We start from the raw sequence: 20449 nt of genomic DNA on the forward strand, positions 1-20449 counted from the left end.
GATTCCCCGACTCTGTTTCCCCATATCTAAGTCCCCGCCTCTGATTCCCCAACTTTGATTCCCCACCTCTGATTCCCCAGCTCTGATTCCCCGCCTCTGATTCCCCGCATCTGATTCCCTGCATCTGATTCCCAGCCTCTGATTCCCTGCCTCTGATTCTCAACCTCTGATTCCCCACCTCTGATTCCCCGCCTCTGATTCCCCGCCTCTGATTCCCCATCTCTGATTCACCGCCTTTGATTCGCCACCTCTGATTCCCCATATCTGATTCCTCGCCACTGTTTCACCGCCTCTGATTCCCCGCCTCTGATTCCCCATATCTCATTCCCCGCCTCTGATTCGCCAGCTATGATTCCCCGCCTCTGATTCCCCGCGTCTGATTCCCTGCCTCTGATTCCCCGCCTCTGATTCCACATCTCTGATTCACCACCTCTGATTCCCCGCGTTTGATTCCCCGCCTCTGATTCCCCATCTCTGATTCCCCATCTCTGATTCCCCATCTCTGATTCCCCAATTCTGATTCCCCGCCTCTGATTCCCCATATCTCATTCCCCGCCTCTGATTCCCCATCTCTGATTCCCGGACTCTGATTCCCCACCTCTGATTCCCGACCTTTTATTCCCGGCATCTGATTCCGGCCTCTGATTCCCGGCCTCTGATTCCCTGCTTCTGATTCTGATTCCCTGCCTCTGATTCCCCATTTCTGATTCCACACATCTAATTCCCTGCCTCTGATTCCCCAACTCTGATTCCCCATATCTGAATCCCCGCCTCTGTTACCCCGTCTCTGATTCCCCGCCTCTGTTTCCCCATATCTAAGACCCCGCCTCTGATTCCCCAACTTTGATTCCCCACCTCTGATTCCCCAGCTCTGATTCCCCGCTTCTGATTCCCCGCATCTGATTCCCTGCGTCTGATTCCCAGCCTCTGATTCCCTGCATCTGATTCCCAACCTCTGATTCCCCACCTCTGATTCCCCATATCTGATTCCCCGCCTCTGTTTCCCCGCCTCTGATTCCCCGCCTCTGTTTCCCCATATCTGATTCCCCGCCTCTGAATCCCCAACTCTGATTCCCTGCCTCTAATTTCCCAGCCCTGATTCCCCGCCTCTGATTCCCTGTGTCTGATTTCCTGCCTCTGATTCCCCGCCTCTGATTACCCATGTCTGATTCACCGCCTCTGATTCCCCACCTCTGATTCCACATCTCTGATTCCGCACATCCGATTCCCTGCCTCTGATTCCCTGCCTCTGATTCACTGCCTCTGCTTCCCAGCTCTGATTCCCCGCCTCTGATTCCCCGTGTCTTATCCCCTGCTTCTGATTCTGATTCCCTGCCTCTGATTCCCCATCTCTGATTCCCCATATCTGATTCCCCGCCTCTGTTTCCCCGCCTCTGATTCCCCGCCTCTGTTTCCCCATATCTAAGTCCCTGCCTCTGATTCCCTGCCTCTGATTCACTGCCTCTGCTTCCCCAGCTCTGATTCCCCGCCTCTGATTCCCCGCGTCTTATTCCCTGCTTCTGATTCTGAATCCCTGCCTCTGATTCCCCATCTCTGATTCTGCACATCTGATTCCCTGCCTCTGATTCCCCACCTCTGATTCCCCATATCTGATTCCCCGCCTCTGAATCCCCATCTCTGATTCCCGGCCTCTTATTACCAGCATCTGATTCCAGGCCTCTGATACCCGGCCTCTGATTCCCCGCTTCTGATTCTGATTCCCTGCCTCTGATTCTCCATCTCTGATTCCGCACATCGGATTCCCTGCCTCTGATTCCCCACCTCTGATTCCCCATATCTGATTCCCCGCCTCTGTTTCCCCGCCTCTGATTCCCCGCCTCTGTTTCCGCATATCGAATTCCCCACCTCTGATGCACCAACTCTGATTCCCCGCCTCTGATTCCCCAGCTCTGATTCCCCACCTCTGATTCCCCGCATCCGATTTCCCATATCTGATTCCCCGCCTCTGTTTCCCCGCCTCTGATTCCCCGCCTCTGTTTCCCCATATCTGATTCCCCGCCTCTGATTCCCAAGTATGATTCCCCGCCTCTGATTCCCCGCGTTCTATTCCCTGCCTCTGATTCCCCGCCTCTGTTTCCCCATATCTGATTCCCCGCCTCTGATTCCCCAGCTCTGATTCCCTGCCTCTGATTCCCCGCGTTCTATTCCCTGCCTCTGATTCCCCGCCTGTGATTCCCCATCTCTGATTCACCACCTCTGATTCCCCACCTCTGATTCCCCATATCTAATTCCCCGCCTCTGTTTTCCCGCCTCTGATTCCCCGCCTCTGTTTCCCCATATCTGATTCCCCGCCTTTGATTCCCCCCGTCTGATTCCCAGCCTCTGAATCCCCGTGTCTGATATCCTGCCTCTGATTCCCCGCCTCTGATTCCCCATCTCAGATTCACCGCCTCTGATTCCCCACCTCTGATTCCCCATCTCTGATTCCGCACATCCGATTCCCTGCCTCTGATTCCCCGACTCTGATTCACCACCTCTGAGTCCCCAGCTCTGATTCCCCGCCTCTGATTCCCCAACTCTGATTCCCCGCCTCTGATTCCCCGCCTCTGTTTCCCCATATCTAAGTCCCCGCCTCTGATTCCCCAACTCTGATTCCCCACCTCTGATTCCCCAGCTCTGATTACCCACCTCTGATTCCCCATCTCTGATTCCGCACATCTGATTCCCTGCCTCTGATTCCCCACCTCTGTTTCCCCATATCTAAGTCCCCGCCTCTGATTCCCCAACTTTGATTCCCCACCTCTGATTCCCCGCATCTGATTCCCTGCATCTGATTCCCAGCCTCTCATTCCCTGCCTCTGATTCCCAACCTCTGATTCCCCACCTCTGATTCCCCATATCTGATTCCCCGCCTCTCTTTCCCCGCCTCTGATTCCCCGCCTCTGTTTCCCCATATCTGATTCCCCGCCTCTATTTGCCCGCCTCTCATTCCCCGCCTCTGTTTCCCCATATCTGATTCCCCGCCTCTGAATCCCCAACTCTGATTCCCTGCCTCTAATTTCCCAGCTCTGATTCCCCGCCTCTGATTCCCCGTGTCTGATTTCCTGCCTCTGATTCCCCGCCTCTGATTACCCATGTCTGATTCACCGCCTCTGATTCCCCACCTCTGATTCCCCATCTCTGATTCCGCACATCCGATTCCCTGCCTCTGATTCCCTGCCTCTGATTCACTGCCTCTGCTTCCCCAGCTCTGATTCCCCGCCTCTGATTCCCCGCGTCTTATCCCCTGCTTCTGATTCTGATTCCCTGCCTCTGATTCCCCATCTCTGATTCCGCACATCTGATTCCCTGCCTCTGATTCCCCACCTCTGATTCCCCATATCTGATTCCCCGCCTCTGTTTCCCCGCCTCTGATTCCCCGCCTCTGTTTCCCCATATCTATGTCCCCGCCTCTGATTCCCCAACTCTGATTCCCCACCTCTGATTCCCCAGCTCTGATTCCCCGCCTCTGATCCCCGCATCTGATTCCCTGCATCTGATTCCCAGCCTCTGATTCCCTGCCTCTGATTCCCAACCTCTGATTCCCCACCTCTGATTCCCCATATCTGATTCCCCGCCTCTGTTTCCCAGTCTCTGATTCCCCGCCTCTGTTTCCCCATATCTGATTCCCCGCCTCTATTTGCCCACCTCTGATTCCCCACCTCTGTTTCCCCATATCTGATTCCCCGCCACTGAATCCCCATCTCTGATTCCCGGCCTCTTATTACCAGCATCTGATTCCAGGCCTCTGATACCCGGCCTCTGATTCCCCGCTTCTGATTCTGATTCCCTGCCTCTGATTCTCCATCTCTGATTCCGCACATCTGATTCCCTGCCTCTGATTCCCCACCTCTGATTCCCCATATCTGATTCCCCGCCTCTGTTTCCCCGCCTCTGATTCCCCGCCTCTGTTTCCGCATATCGAATTCCCCACCTCTGATGCACCAATTCTGATTCCCCGCCTCTGATTCCCCAGCTCTGATTCCCCACCTCTGATTCCCCGCATCCGATTTCCCATATCTGATTCCCCGCCTCTGTTTCCCCGCCTCTGATTCCCCGCCTCTGTTTCCCCATATCTGATTCCCCGCCTCTGATTCCCAACTATGATTCCCCGCCTCTGATTCCCCGCGTTCTATTCCCTGCCTCTGATTCCCCGCCTCTGTTTCCCCATATCTGATTCCCCGCCTCTGATTCCCCAGCTCTGATTCCCTGCCTCTGATTCCCCGCGTTCTATTCCCTGCCTCTGATTCCCCGCCTGTGATTCCCCATCTCTGATTCACCACCTCTGATTCCCCACCTCTGATTCCCCATATCTAATTCCCCGCCTCTGTTTTCCCGCCTCTGATTCCCCGCCTCTGTTTCCCCATATCTGATTCCCCGCCACTGAATCCCCAACTCTGATTCCCTGCCTCTGATTCCCCAGCTCTGATTCCCCGCCTTTGATTCCCCCCGTCTGATTCCCAGCCTCTGAATCCCCGTGTCTGATATCCTGCCTCTGATTCCCCGCCTCTGATTCCCCATCTCAGATTCACCGCCTCTGATTCCCCACCTCTGATTCCCCATCTCTGATTCCGCACATCCGATTCCCTGCCTCTGATTCCCCGACTCTGATTCACCACCTCTGAGTCCCCAGCTCTGATTCCCCGCCTCTGATTCCCCAACTCTGATTCCCCGCCTCTGATTCCCCGCCTCTGTTTCCCCATATCTAAGTCCCCGCCTCTGATTCCCCAACTCTGATTCCCCACCTCTGATTCCCCAGCTCTGATTACCCACCTCTGATTCCCCATCTCTGATTCCGCACATCTGATTCCCTGCCTCTGATTCCCCACCTCTGTTTCCCCATATCTAAGTCCCCGCCTCTGATTCCCCAACTTTGATTCCCCACCTCTGATTCCCCGCATCTGATTCCCTGCATCTGATTCCCAGCCTCTCATTCCCTGCCTCTGATTCCCAACCTCTGATTCCCCACCTCTGATTCCCCATATCTGATTCCCCGCCTCTCTTTCCCCGCCTCTGATTCCCCGCCTCTGTTTCCCCATATCTGATTCCCCGCCTCTATTTGCCCGCCTCTCATTCCCCGCCTCTGTTTCCCCATATCTGATTCCCCGCCTCTGAATCCCCAACTCTGATTCCCTGCCTCTAATTTCCCAGCTCTGATTCCCCGCCTCTGATTCCCCGTGTCTGATTTCCTGCCTCTGATTCCCGGCCTCTGATTACCCATGTCTGATTCACCGCCTCTGATTCCCCACCTCTGATTCCCCATCTCTGATTCCGCACATCCGATTCCCTGCCTCTGATTCCCTGCCTCTGATTCACTGCCTCTGCTTCCCCAGCTCTGATTCCCCGCCTCTGATTCCCCGCGTCTTATCCCCTGCTTCTGATTCTGATTCCCTGCCTCTGATTCCCCATCTCTGATTCCGCACATCTGATTCCCTGCCTCTGACTCCCCACCTCTGATTCCCCATATCTGATTCCCCGCCTCTGTTTCCCCGCCTCTGATTCCCCGCCTCTGTTTCCCCATATCTATGTCCCCGCCTCTGATTCCCCAACTCTGATTCCCCACCTCTGATTCCCCAGCTCTGATTCCCCGCCTCTGATCCCCGCATCTGATTCCCTGCATCTGATTCCCAGCCTCTGATTCCCTGCCTCTGATTCCCAAACTCTGATTCCCCACCTCTGATTCCCCATATCTGATTCCCCGCCTCTGTTTCCCAGTCTCTGATTCCCCGCCTCTGTTTCCCCATATCTGATTCCCCGCCTCTATTTGCCCACCTCTGATTCCCCACCTCTGTTTCCCCATATCTGATTCCCCGCCACTGAATCCCCAACTCTGATTCCCTGCATCTAATTCCCCAGCTCTGATTCCCCGCCTCTGATTCCCCATGTCTGATTTCCTGCCTCTGATTCCCCGCCTCTGATTACCCATGTCTGATTCACCGCCTCTGATTCCCCACCTCTGATTCCCTATCTCTGATTCCGCACATCCGATTCCCTGCCTCTGAATCCCCGCCTCTGATTCACCGCCTCTGATTCCCGGCCTCTGATTTCCCGCCTCTGATTCCCTGCCACTGATACCCCGCCCCTGATTCCCCACCTCTGAATCCCCATATCTGATTCCCCGCCTCTGTTTCCCCACCTCTGATTCCCCGCCTCTGATTCCCCATATCTCATTCCCCGCCTCTGAATCCCCATCTCTGATTCCCGGACTCTGATTCCCCACCTCTGATTCCCGGCCTCTTATTCCCGGCATCTGATTCCGGCCTCTGATTCCCGGCCTCTGATTCCCTGCTTCTGATTCTGATTCCCTGCCTTTGATTCCCCATCTCTGATTCCGCACATCTGATTCCCTGCCTCTGATTCCCAACCTCTGAATCCCCATATCTGATTCCCCACCTCTGTTTCCCCGCCTCTGATTCCACACCTCTGTTTCCCAATATCTAAGTCCCCGCCTCTGATTCCCCAACTCTGATTCCCCACCTCTGATTCCCCAGCTCTGATTCCCCGCCTCTGATTCCCCGCATCTGATTCCCTGCATCTGATTCCAAGCCTCTGATTCCCTGCCTCTGATTCCCAAACTCTGATTCCCCGCCTCTGATTCCCCAGCTCTGATTACCCACCTCTGATTCCCCATATCTGATTTCCCGCCTCTGTTTCCCCGCCTCTGATTCCCCGCCACTGTTTCCCCATACCTGATTCCCCGCCTCTGAATCCCCAACTCTGATTCCCTGCATCTAATTCCCCAGCTCTGATTCCCCGCCTCTGATTCCCCATGTCTGATTTCCTGCCTCTGATTCCCCGCTTCTGATTACCCATGTCTGATTCACCGCCTCTGAATCCCCACCTCTGATTCCCCATCTCTGATTCCGCACATTCGATTCCCAGCCTCTGATTCCCCATCTCTGATTCCCCACCTCTGATTCCCCAACTTTGATTCCCCACCTCTGATTCCCCAGCTCTGATTCCCCGCCTCTGATTCTCCGCATCTGATTCCCTGCATCTGATTCCCAGCCTCTGATTCCCTGCCTCTGATTCCCAAACTCTGATTCCCCACCTCTGATTCCCCATATCTGATTCCCCCCCTCTGTTTCCCCACCTCTGATTCCCCGCCTCTGTTTCCCCATATCTGATTCCCCGCCTCTATTTGCCCGCCTCTGATTCCCCGCCTCTGTTTCCCCATATCTGATTACCCGCCTCTGAATCCCCAACTCTGATTCCCTGCCTCTAATTTCCCAGCTCTGATTCCCCGCCTCTGATTCCCCGTGTCTGATTTCCTGCCTCTGATTCCCCACCTCTGATTCCCCATCTCTGATTCCGCACATCCGATTCACTGCCTTTGATTCCCCAGCTCTGATTCCCCGCCTCTGATTCCCCGCGTCTTATTCCCTGCTTCTGATTCTGATTCCCTGCCTCTGATTCCCCATCTCTGATTCTGCACATCTGATTCCCTGCCTCTGATTCCAAACCTCTGATTCCCCATATCTGATTCCCCGCCTCTGTTTCCCCGCCTCTGAATCCCCGCCTCTGTTTCCCCACAGCTAAGTCCCCGCCTCTGATTCCCCAACTCTGATTCCCCACCTCTGATTCCCCAGCTCTGATTCCCCGCCTCTGATTCCCCGCATCTGATTCCCTGCATCTGATTCCAAGCCTCTGATTCCCTGCCTCTGATTCCCAACCTCTGATTCCCCACCTCTGATTCCCCATATCTGATTCCCCGCCTCTGTTTCCCCGCCTCTGATTCCCCGCGTCTGTTTCCCCATATCTGATTCCCCGCCTCTATTTCCCCGCCTCTGATACCCCGCCTCTGATTCCCCATATCTGATTCCCCGCCTCTGATTCCCCGCGTCTGATTACCGGCCTCTGATTCCCCGCTCTGATTCCCCACCTCTGATTCCCCATATCTGATTTGCTTCCTCTGTTTCCACGCCTCTGATTCCCCACCTCTGATTCCCCGCCTGTGATTCGCCAGCTATGATTCCCCGCCTCTGATACCCCGCGTCTGATTCCCTGCCTCTGATTCCCCGCCTCTGATTCCACATCTCTGATTCACCACCTCTGATTCCCCGCGTCTGATTCCCCGCCTCTGATTCCCCATCTCTGATTCCCCATCTCTGATTCCCCAATTCTGATTCCCCGCCTCTGATTCCCCAGCTCTGTTTCCTCGCCTCTGATTCCCTGCCTCTGATTCCCAACCTCTGATTCCCCATATTGATTCCCTGCCTCTGATTCCCTGCCTCTGATTCCCCAACTCTGATTCCCCGCCTCTGATTCACCAGCTCTGATTCCCCGCCTCTGATTCCCCGTGTTTGATTCCCTGCCTCTGATTCCCGGCCTCTGATTCCCCATCTCTGATTCACCGCCTTTGATTCGCCACCTCTGATTCCCCATATCTGATTCCCCGCCTCTGTTTCCCCGCCCCTGATTCCCCGCCTCTGTTTCCCCATATCTGATTCCCCGCCTCTGATTCCCAACTATGATTCCCCGCCTCTGATTCCCCATATCTGATTCCCCGCCTCTGATTCCCCAGCTCTGATTTCCTGCCTCTGATTCCCCGCGTTCTATTCCCTGCCTCTGATTCCCCGCCTGTAATTCCCCATCTCTGATTCACCACCTCTGATTCCCCACCACTGATTCCCCATATCTAATTCCCCGCCTCTGTTTGCCCGCCTCTGATTCCCCGCCTCTGTTTCCCCATATCTGATTCCCCGCCTCTGAATCCCCAACTCTGATTCCCTGCCTCTGATTCCCCAGCTTCATTCCCCACCTTTGATTCCCCCCGTCTGATTCCCAGCCTCTGTATCCCCGTGTCTGATAACCTGCCTCTGATTCCCCGCCTCTGATTCTCCATCTCAGATTCACCGCCTCTGATTCCCCACCTCTGATTCCCCATCTCTGATTCCGCACATCCGATTCCATGCCTCTGATTCCCCGACTCTGATTCCCCACCTCTGATTCCCGAGCTCTGATTCCCCGCCTCCGATTCCCCAACTCTGATTCCCCGCCTCTGATTCCCCAGTTCTGATTCCCCACCTCTGATTCCCCGTGTTTGATCCCCTGCCTCTGATTCCCCGCCTCTGATTCCCCATCTCTGATTCACCGCCTTTGATTCGCCACCTCTGATTCCCCATATCTGATTCCTCGCCACTGTTTCCCCGCCTCTGATTCCCCGCCTCTGATTCCCCATATCTCATTCCCCGCCTCTGATTCCCCATCTCTGATTCCCGGACTCTGATTCCCCACCTCTGATTCCCGACCTGTTATTCCCGGCATCTGATTCCGGCCTCTGATTCCCGGCCTCTGATTCCCTGCTTCTGATTCTGATTCCCCACCTCTGATTCCCGAGCTCTGATTCCCCGCCTCCGATTCCCCAACTCTGATTCCCCGCCTCTGATTCCGCACATCTAATTCCCTGCCTCTGATTCCCCAACTCTGATTCCCCATATCTGAATCCCCGCCTCTGTTTCCCCGTCTCTGATTCCCCGCCTCTCTTTCCCCATATCTAAGTCCCCGCCTCTGATTCCCCAACTTTGATTCCCCACCTCTGATTCCCCAGCTCTGATTCTCCGCCTCAGATTCCCCGCATCTGATTCCCTGCATCTGATTCCCAGCCTCTGATTCCCTGCCTCTGATTCCCAACCTCTGATTCCCCACCTCTGATTCACCATATCTGATTCCCCGCCTCTGTTTCCCCGCCTCTGATTCCCCGCCTCTGTTTCCCCATATCTGAATCCCCGCCTATATTTGCCCGCCTCTGATTCCCCGCCTCTGTTTCCCCATATCTGATTCCCCGCCTCTGAATCCCCAACTCTGATTCCCTGCCTCTAATTTCCCAGCCCTGATTCCCCGCCTCTGATTCCCCGTGTCTGATTTCCTGCCTCTGATTCCCCGCCTCTGATTACCCATGTCTGATTCACCGCCTCTGATTCCCCACCTCTGATTCCACATCTCTGATTCCGCACATCCGATTCCCTGCCTCTGATTCCCTGCCTCTGATTCACTGCCTCTGCTTCCCAGCTCTGATTCCCCGCCTCTGATTCCCCGTGTCTTATCCCCTGCTTCTGATTCTGATTCCCTGCCTCTGATTCCCCATCTCTGATTCCGCACATCTGATTCCCTGCCTCTGACTCCCCACCTCTGATTCCCCATATCTGATTCCCCGCCTCTGTTTCCCCGCCTCTGATTCCCCGCCTCTGTTTCCCCATATCTAAGTCCCCGCCTCTGATTCCCCAACTTTGATTCCCCACCTCTGATTCCCCAGCTCTGATTCCCTGCATCTGATTCCCAGCCTCTGATTCCCTGCCTCTGATTCCCAAACTCTGATTCCCCACCTCTGATTCCCCATATCTGATTCCCCGCCTCTGTTTCCCCGCCTCTGATTCCCCGCCTCTGTTTCCCCATATCTTATTCCCCGCCTCTGTTTCCCCGCCTCTGATTCCCCGCCTCTGATTCCCCGTGTCTGATTTCCTGCCTCTGATTCCCCGCTTCTGATTACCCATGTCTGATTCACCGCCTCTGATTCCCCACCTCTGATTCCCCATCTCTGATTCCGCACATCCGATTCCCAGCCTCTGATTCCCCATCTCTGATTCCCCGCCTCTGATTCCCCAACTCTGATTCCCCACCTCTGATTCCCCAGCTCTGAATCCCCTCCTCTGATTCCCCGTGTTTGATTCCCTGCCTCTGATTCCCCGCCTCTGATTCCCCATCTCTGATTCACCGCCTTTGATTCGCCACCTCTGATTCCCAATATCTGATTCCTCGCCTCTGTTTCCCCGCCTCTGATTTCCCGCCTCTGATTCCCCATATCTCATTCCCCGCCTCTGATTCCCCATCTCTGATTCCCGGACTCTGATTCCCCACCTCTGATTCCCGGCCTCTGATTCGCTGCTTCTGATTCTGATTCCCTGCCTCTGATTCCCCATCTCTGATTCCGCACATCTAATTCCCCGCCTCTGTTTCCCCGCCTCTGATTCCCCGCCTCTGTTTCCCCATATCTAAGTCCCCGCCTCTGATTCCCCAACTTTGATTCCCCACCTCTGATTCCCCAGCTCTGATTCCCCGCCTCTGATTCCCCGCATCTGATTCCCTGCATCTGATTCCCAGCCTCTGATTCCCTGCCTCTGATTCCCAAACTCCGATTCCCCACCTCTGATTCCCCATCTCTGATTCCGCACATCTAATTCCCTGCCTCTGATTCCCCACCTCTGATTCCCCATATCTGATTCCCCGCCTCTGTTTCCCCGCCTCTGATTCCCCGCCTCTGTTTCCCCATATCTAACTCCCCGCCTCTGATTCCCCAACTTTGATTCCCCACCTCTGATTCCCCAGCTCTTATTGCCCGCCTCTGATTCCCCGCATCTGATTCCCTGCATCTGATTCCCAGCCTCTGATTCCCTGCCTCTGATTCCCAAACTCTGATTCCCCACCTCTGATTCCCCATATCTGATTCCCCGCCTCTGTTTCCCCGCCTCTGATTCCCCGCCTCTGTTTCCCCATATCTGATTCCCCGCCTCTATTTGCCCGCCTCTGATTCCCCGCCTCTGTTTCCCCATATCTGATTACCCGCCTCTGAATCCCCAACTCTGATTCCCTGCCTCTAATTTCCCAGCTCTGATTCCCCGCCTCTGATTCCCCGTGTCTGATTTCCTGCCTCTGATTCCCCGCCTCTGATTACCCATGTCTGATTCACCGCCTCTGATTCCCCACCTCTGATTCCCCATCTCTGATTCCGCACATCCGATTCACTGCCTCTGATTCCCCAGCTCTGATTCCCCATATCTGATTCCCCGCCTCTGAATCCCCATCTCTGATTCCCGGACTCTGATTACCCACCTCTGATTCCCGGCCTCTTATTACCAGCATCTGATTCCAGGCCTCTGATTCCAGGCCTCTGATTCCCCGCTTCTGATTCTGATTCCCTGCCTCTGATTCCCCATCTCTGATTCCCCACATCTGATTCCCTGCCTCTGATTCCCCACCTCTGATTCCCCATATCTGATTCCCCGCCTCTGTTTGCCCGCCTCTGATTCCCCGCCTCTGTTTCCCCATATCTGATTCCCCGCCACTGAATCCCCAACTCTGATTCCCTGCCTCTGATTCCCCAGCTCTGATTCCAAGCCTTTGATTCCCCCCGTCTGATTCCCAGCCACTGAATCCCCGTGTCTGATATCCTGCCTCTGATTCCCCGCCTCTGATTCCCCATCTCAGATTCACCGCCTCTGATTCCCCACCTCTGATTCCCCATCTCTGATTCCGCACATCCGATTCCCTGCCTCTGATTCCCCGACTCTGATTCCCCACCTCTGATTCCCCAGCTCTGATTCCCCGCCTCTGATTCCCCGCCTCTGATTCCCCAACTCTGATTCCCCGCCTCTGATTCCCCGCCTCTGTTTCCCCATATCTAAGTCCCTGCCTCTGATTCCCCAACTCTGATTACCCACCTCTGATTCCCCATATCTAATTCCCAGCCTCTGTTTCCCCGCCTCTGATTCCCCGCCACTGTTTCCCCATATCTGATTCTCCGCCTCTGAATCCCCAACTCTGATTCCCTGCATCTAATTCCCCAGCTCTGATTCCCCGCCTCTGATTCCCCGTGTCTGATTTCCTGCCTCTGATTCCCCGCCTCTGATTACCCATGTCTGATTCACCGCCTCTGTTTCCCCGCCTCTGATTCCCCGCCTCCTTTTCCCCATATCTAATTCCCCACCTCTGATGCACCAACTCTGATTCCCCGCCTCTGATTCCCCAGCTCTGATTCCCCGCCTCTGATTCCCCGCATCCGATTCCCCATATCTGATTCCCCGCCTCTGTTTCCCCGCCTCTGATTCCCCGCCTCTGTTTCCCCATATCTGATTCCCCGCCTCTGATTCCCAACTATGATTCCCTGCCTCTGATTCCCCAGCTCTGATTCCCTGCCTCTGATTCCCCGCGTTCTATTCCCTGCCTCTGATTCCCCGCCTGTGATTCCCCATCTCTGATTCACCACCTCTGATTCCCCACCTCTGATTCCCCATATCTAATTCCCCGCCTCTGTTTACCCGCCTCTGATTCCCCGCCTCTGTTTCCCCATATCTGATTCCCCGCCACTGAATCCCCAACTCTGATTCCCTGCCTCTGATTCCCCAGCTCTGATTCCCCGCCTTTGATTCCCCCCGTCTGATTCCCAGCCTCTGAATCCCCGTGTCTGATATCCTGCCTCGGATTCCCCGCCTCTGATTCCCCATCTCAGATTCACCGCCTCTGATTCCCCACCTCTGATTCCCCATCTCTGATTCCGCACATCCGATTCCCTGCCTCTGATTCCCCGACTCTGATACCCCACCTCTGATTCCCCAGCTCTGATTCCCCGCCTCTGATTCCCCAACTCTGATTCCCCGCCTCTGATTCCCCGCCTCTGTTTCCCCATATCTAAGTCCCCGCCTCTGATTCCCCAACTCTGATTCCCCACCTCTGATTCCCCAGCTCTGATTACCCACCTCTGATTCCCCATATCTAATTCCCTGCCTCTGTTTCCCTGCCTCTGTTTCCCCGCCTCTGATTCCCCGCCACTGTTTCCCCATATCTGATTCTCCGCCTCTGAATCCCCAACTCCGATTCCCTGCATCTAATTCCCCAGCTCTGATTCCCCGCCTCTGATTCCCCGTGTCTGATTTCCTGCCTCTGATTCCCCGCCTCTGATTACCCATGTCTGATTCACCGCCTCTGATTCCCCACCTCTGATTCCACATCTCTGATTCCGCACATCCGATTCCCAGCCTCTGATTCCCCATCTCTAATTCCCCGCCTCTGATTCCCCAGCTCTGATTCCCCGCCTCTGATTCCCCGTGTTTGATTCCCTGCCTCTGATTCCCCGCCTCTGATTCCCCATCTCTGATTCACCGCCTTTGATTCGCCACCTCTGATTCCCCATATCTGATTCCTCGCCTCTGTTTCCCCGCCTCTGATTTCCCGCCTCTGATTCCCCATATCTCATTCCCCGCCTCTGATTCCCCATCTCTGATTCCCGGACTCTGATTCCCCACCTCTGATTCCCGGCCTCTGATTCGCTGCTTCTGATTCTGATTCCCTGCCTCTGATTCCCCATCTCTGATTCCGCACATCTAATTCCCCGACTCTGTTTCCCCACCTCTGATTCCCCGCCTCTGTTTCCCCATATCTAAGTCCCCGCCTCTGATTCCCCAACTTTGATTCCCCACCTCTGATTCCCCAGCTCTGATTCCCCGCCTCTGATTCCCCGCATCTGATTCCCTGCATCTGATTCCCAGCCTCTGATTCCCTGCCTCTGATTCCCAAACTCTGATTCCCCACCTCTGATTCCCCATATGTGATTCCCCACCTCTGTTTCCCCGCCTCTGATTCCCCGCCTCTGTTTCCCCATATCTGATTCCCCGCCTCTATTTGCCCGCCTCTGATTCCCCGCCTCTGTTTCCCCATATCTGATTACCCGCCTCTGAATCCCCAACTCTGATTCCCTGCCTCTAATTTCCCAGCTCTGATTCCCCGCCTCTGATTCCCCGTTTCTGATTTCCTGCCTCTGATTCCCCGCCTCTGATTACCCATGTCTGATTCACCGCCTCTGATTCCCGACCTCTGATTCCCCATATCTGATTTGCCGCCTCTGTTTCCCCGCCTCTGATTCCCCACCTCTGATTCCCCGCCTCTGATTCACCAGCTATGATTCCCCGCCTCTGATTCCCCGCATCTGATTCCCTGCCTCTGATTCCCCGACTCTGATTCCACATCTCTGATTCACCACCTCTGATTCATTGCGTCTGATTCCCCGCCTCTGTTTCCCCGCCTCTGATTCCCCGCCTCTGTTTCCCCATATCTAAGTCCCCGCCTCTGATTCCCCAACTCTGATTCCCCACCTCTGATTCCCCAGCTCTGATTCCCCGCCTCTGATTCCCCGCATCTGATTCCCTGCATCTGATTCCCAGCCTCTGATTCCCTGCCTCTGATTCCCAACCTCTGATTCCGCACCTCTGATTCCCCATATCTGATTCCCCGCCTCTGTTTCCCCGCCTCTGTTTCCCCGCCTCTGATTCCCCGCCTCTGTTTCCCCATATCTAAGTCCCCGCCTCTGATTCCCCAACTCTGATTCCCCACCTCTGATTCCCCAGCTCTGATTCCCCGCCTCTGATTCCCCGCATCTGATTCCCTGCATCTGATTCCCAGCCTCTGATTCCCTGCCTCTGATTCCCAACCTCTGATTCCCCACCTCTGATTCCCCATATCTGATTCCCCGCCTCTGTTTCCCCAGCTCTGATTCCCCGCCTCTGATTCCCCGTGTTTGATTCCCTGCCTCTGATTCCCCGCCTCTGATTCCCCATCTCTGATTCACCGCCTTTGATTCGCCACCTCTGATTCCCCATATCTGATTCCTCGCCTCTGTTTCCCCGCCTCTGATTTCCCGCCTCTGATTCCCCATCTCTGATTTCCGGACTCTGATTCCCCACCTCTGATTCCCGGCCTCTGATTCGCTGCTTCTGATTCTGATTCCCTGCCTCTGATTCCCCATCTCTGATTCCGCACATCTAATTCCCCGCCTCTGTTTCCCCACCTCTGATTCCCCACCTCTGATTCCCCATCTCTGATTCCGCACATCCGATTCACTGCCTCTGATTCCCCAGCTCTGATTCCCCGCCTCTGATTCCCCGCATCTGATACCCTGCATCTGATTCCCAGCCTCTGATTCCCTGCCTCTGATTCCCAAACTCTGATTCCCCACCTCTGATTCCCCATATGTGATTCCCCGCCTCTGTTTCCCCGCCTCTGATTCCCCGCCTCTGTTTCCCCATATCTGATTCCCCGCCTCTATTTGCCCGCCTCTGATTCCCCGCCTCTGTTTCCCCATATCTGATTACCCGCCTCTGAATCCCCAACTCTGATTCCCTGCCTCTAATTTCCCAGCTCTGATTCCCCGCCTCTGATTCCCCGTTTCTGATTTCCTGCCTCTGATTCCCCGCCTCTGATTACCCATGTCTGATTCACCGCCTCTGATTCCCCACCTCTGATACCCCATCTCTGATTCCGCACATCCGATTCACTGCCTCTGATTCCCCAGCTCTGATTCCCCGCCTCTGATTCCCAGCGTCTTATTCCCTGCTTCTGATTCTGATTCCCTGCCTCTGATTCCCCATCTCTGATTCTGCACATCTGATTCCCTGCCTCTGATTCCCCACCTCTGATTCGCCATATCTGATTCCCAGCCTCTGATTCCCTGCCTCTGATTCCCAACCTCTGATTCCCCACCTCTGATTCCCCATATCTGATTCCCCGCCTCTGCTTCCCCGCCTCTGATTCCCCGCCTCTGTTTCCCCATATCTGATTCCCCGCCTCTATTTCCCTTCCTCTGATTCCCAGCCTCTGATTCCCCATATCTGATTCCCCGCCTCTGATTCCCCAACTCTGATTCCCCGCCTCTGATTCCCCAGCTCTGAATCCCCGCATCTGATTCCCCGCGTCTGATTACCGGCCTCTGATTCCCCGCTCTGATTCCCCATTTCTGATTCACAACCTCTGATTCCCCACCTCTGATTCCCCATATCTGATTTGCCGCCTCTGTTTCCCCGCCTCTGATTCCCCACCTCTGATTCCCCACCTCTGATTCACCAGCTATGATTCCCCACCTCTGATTCCCCGCATCTGATTCCCTGCCTCTGATTCCCCGACTCTGATTCCACATCTCTGATTCACCACCTCTGATTCATTGCGTCTGATTCCCCGCCTCTGTTTCCCCGCCTCTGATTCCCCGCCTCTGTTTCCCCATATCTAAGTCCCCGCCTCTGATTCCCCAACTCTGATTCCCCACCTCTGATTCCCCAGCTCTGATTCCCCGCCTCTGATTCCCCGCATCTGATTCCCTGCATCTGATTCCCAGCCTCTGATTCCCTGCCTCTGATTCCCAATCTCTGATTCCGCACCTCTGATTCCCCAACTCTGATTCCCCACCTCTGATTCCCCAGCTCTGATTCCCCGCCTCTGATTCCCCGCATCTGATTCCCTGCATCTGATTCCCAGCCTATGATTCCCTGCCTCTGATTCCCAACCTCTGATTCCCCACCTCTGATTCCCCATATCTGATTCCCCGCCTCTGTTTCCCCGCCTCTGATTCCCCGCCTCTGTTTCCCCATATCTGATTCCCCGCCTCTATTTCCCCGCCTCTGATTCCCAGCCTCTGATTCCCCATATCTGATTCCCCGCCTCTGATTCCCCAACTCTGATACCCCGCCTCTGATTCCCCAGCTCTGAATCCCCGCATCTGATTCCCCAGCTCTGAATCCCCGCATCTGATTCCCCGCGTCTGATTACCGGCCTCTGATTCCCCGCTCTGATTCCCCATCTCTGATTCACAACCTCTGATTCCCCACCTCTGATTCCCCATATCTGATTTGCCGCCTCTGTTTCCCCTCCTCTGATTCCCCACCTCTGATTCCCCGCCTCTGATTCGCCAGCTATGATTCCCCGCCTCTGATTCCCCGCATCTGATTCCCTGCCTCTGATTCCCCGCCTCTGATTCCACATCTCTGATTCACCACCTCTAATTCATTGCGTCTGATTCCCCGCCTCTGATTCCCCATCTCTGATTCCCCATCTCTGATTCCCCAATTCTGATTCACCGCCTCTGATTCCCCAGCTATGTTTCCTCGCCTCTGATTCACGGCCTCTGATTCCCTGCTTCTGATTCTGATTCCCTGACTCTGATTCCCCATCTCTGATTCCGCACATCTAATTCCCTGCCTCTGATTCCCCACCTCTGATTCCCCATATCTGATTCCCCGCCTCTGTTTCCCCGCCTCTGATTCCCCGCCTCTGTTTCCCCATATCTAAGTCCCCGCCTCTGATTCCCCAACTTTGATTCCCCACCTCTGATTCCCCAGCTCTGATGGCCCGCCTCTGATTCCCCGCATCTGATTCCCTGCATCTGATTCCCAGGCTCTGATTCCCTGCCTCTGATTCCCAAACTCTGATTCCCCACCTCTGATTCCCCATATCTGATTCCCCGCCTCTGTTTCCCCGCCTCTGATTCCCAGCCTCTGTTTCCCCATATCTGATTCCCCGCCTCTATTTGCCTGCCTCTGATTCCCCGCCTCTGTTTCCCCATATCTGATTACCCGCCTCTGAATCCCCAACTCTGATTCCCTGCCTCTAATTTCCCAGCTCTGATTCCCCGCCTCTGATTCCCCGTGTCTGATTTCCTGCCTCTGATTCCCCGCCTCTGATTACCCATGTCTGATTCACCGCCTCTGATTCCCCAACTCTGATTCCCCATCTCTGATTCCGCACATCCGATTCACTGCCTCTGATTCCCCAGCTCTGATTCCCCGCCTCTGATTCCCCGCGTCTTATTCCCTGCTTCTGATTCTGATTCCCTGCCTCTGATTCCCCATCTCTGATTCTGCACATCTGATTCCCTGCCTCTGATTCCCCACCTCTGATTCCCCATATCTGATTCCCCGCCTCTGAATCCCCATCTCTGATTCCCGGACTCTGATTCCCCACCTCTGATTCCCGGCCTCTTATTACCAGCATCTGATTCCAGGCCTCTGATACCCGGCCTCTGATTCCCCTCTTCTGATTCTGATTCCCTGCCTCTGATTCTCCATCTCTGATTCCGCTCATCAGATTCCCTGCCTCTGATTCCCCACCTCTGATTCCCCATATCTGATTCCCCGCCTCTGTTTCCCCGCCTCTGATTCCCCGCCTCTTTTTCCCCATATCGAATTCCCCACCTCTGATGCACCAACTCTGATTCCCCGCCTCTGATTACCCAGCTCTGATTCCCCACCTCTGATTCCCCGCATCCGATTCCCCATATCTGATTCCCCGCCTCTGTTTCCCCGCCTCTGATTCCCCGCCTCTGTTTCCCCATATCTGATTCCCCGCCTCTGATTCCCAACTATGATTCCCCGCCTCTGATTCCCCAGCTCTGATTCCCTGCCTCTGATTCCCCGCGTTCTATTCCCTACCTCTGATTCCCCGCCTGTGATTCCCCATCTCTGATTCACCACCTCTGATTCCCCACCTCTGATTCCCCATATCTAATTCCCCGCCTCTGTTTGCCCGCCTCTGATTCCCCGCCTCTGTTTCCCCATATCTGATTCCCCGCCACTGAATCCCCAACTCTGATTCCCTGCCTCTGATTCCCCAGCTCTGATTCCCCGCCTTTGATTCCCCCCGTCTGATTCCCAGCCTCTGAATCCTCGTGTCTGATATCCTGCCTCTGATTCCCCGCCTCTGATTCCCCATCTCAGATTCACCGCCTCTGATTCCCCACCTCTGATTCCCCAGCTCTGATTCCCCGCCTCTGATTCCCCGCATCTGTTTCCCCATATCTAAGTCCCCGCCTCTGATTCCCCAACTCTGATTCCCCGCCTCTGATTCCCCGCATCTGTTTCCCCATATCTAAGTCCCCGCCTCTGATTCCCCAACTCTGATTCCCCACCTCTGATTCCCCAGCTCTGATTCCCCGCCTCTGAATCCCCGCATCTGATTCCCTGCATCTGATTCCCAGCCTCTCATTCCCTGCCTCTGATTCCCAACCTCTGATTCCCCACCTCTGATTCCCCATATCTGATTCCCCGCCTCTGTTTCCCCGTCTCTGATTCCCCGCCTCTGTTTCCCCATATCTGATTCCCCGCCTATATTTGCCCACCTCTGATTCCCCACCTCTGTTTCCCCATATCTGATTCCCCGCCACTGAATCCCCAACTCTGATTCCCTGCATCTAATTCCCCAGCTCTGATTCCCCGCCTCTGATTCCCCGTGTCTGTTTTCCTGCCTCTGATTCCCCGCCTCTGATTACCCATGTCTGATTCACCGCCTCTGATTCCCCACCTCTGATTCCCCATCCCTGATTCCGCACATCCGATTCCCTGCCTCTGAATCCCCGCCTCTGATTCACCGCCTCTGATTCCCGGCCTCTGATTTCCCGCCTCTGATTCCCTGCCACTGATACCCCGCCCCTGATTCCCCACCTCTGAATCCCCATATCTGATTCCCCGCCTCTGTTTCCCCACCTCTGACTCCCCGCCTCTGATTCCCCATATCTCATTCCCCGCCTCTGAATCCCCATCTCTGATTCCCGGACTCTGATTCCCCACCTCTGATTCCCGGCCTCTTGTTCCCAGCATCTGATTCCGGCCTCTGATTCCCGGCCTCTGATTCCCTGCTTCTGATTCTGATTCCCTGCCTTTGATTCCCCATCTCTGATTCCGCACATCTGATTCCCTGCCTCTGATTCCCAACCTCTGAATCCCCATATCTGATTCCCCACCACTGTTTCCCCGCCTCTGATTCCACACCACTGTTTCCCAATATCTAATTCCCCGCCTCTGATTCCCCAACTCTGATTCCCCACCTCTGATTCCCCAGCTCTGATTCCCCACCTCTGATTCCCCGCATCTGATTCCCTGCATCTGATTCCAAGCCTCTGATTCCCTGCCTCTGTTTC

This window comes from Narcine bancroftii, chromosome 2 (genome assembly GCF_036971445.1).
Source record: "Narcine bancroftii isolate sNarBan1 chromosome 2, sNarBan1.hap1, whole genome shotgun sequence".
NCBI classification, from domain to species: domain Eukaryota; kingdom Metazoa; phylum Chordata; class Chondrichthyes; order Torpediniformes; family Narcinidae; genus Narcine; species Narcine bancroftii.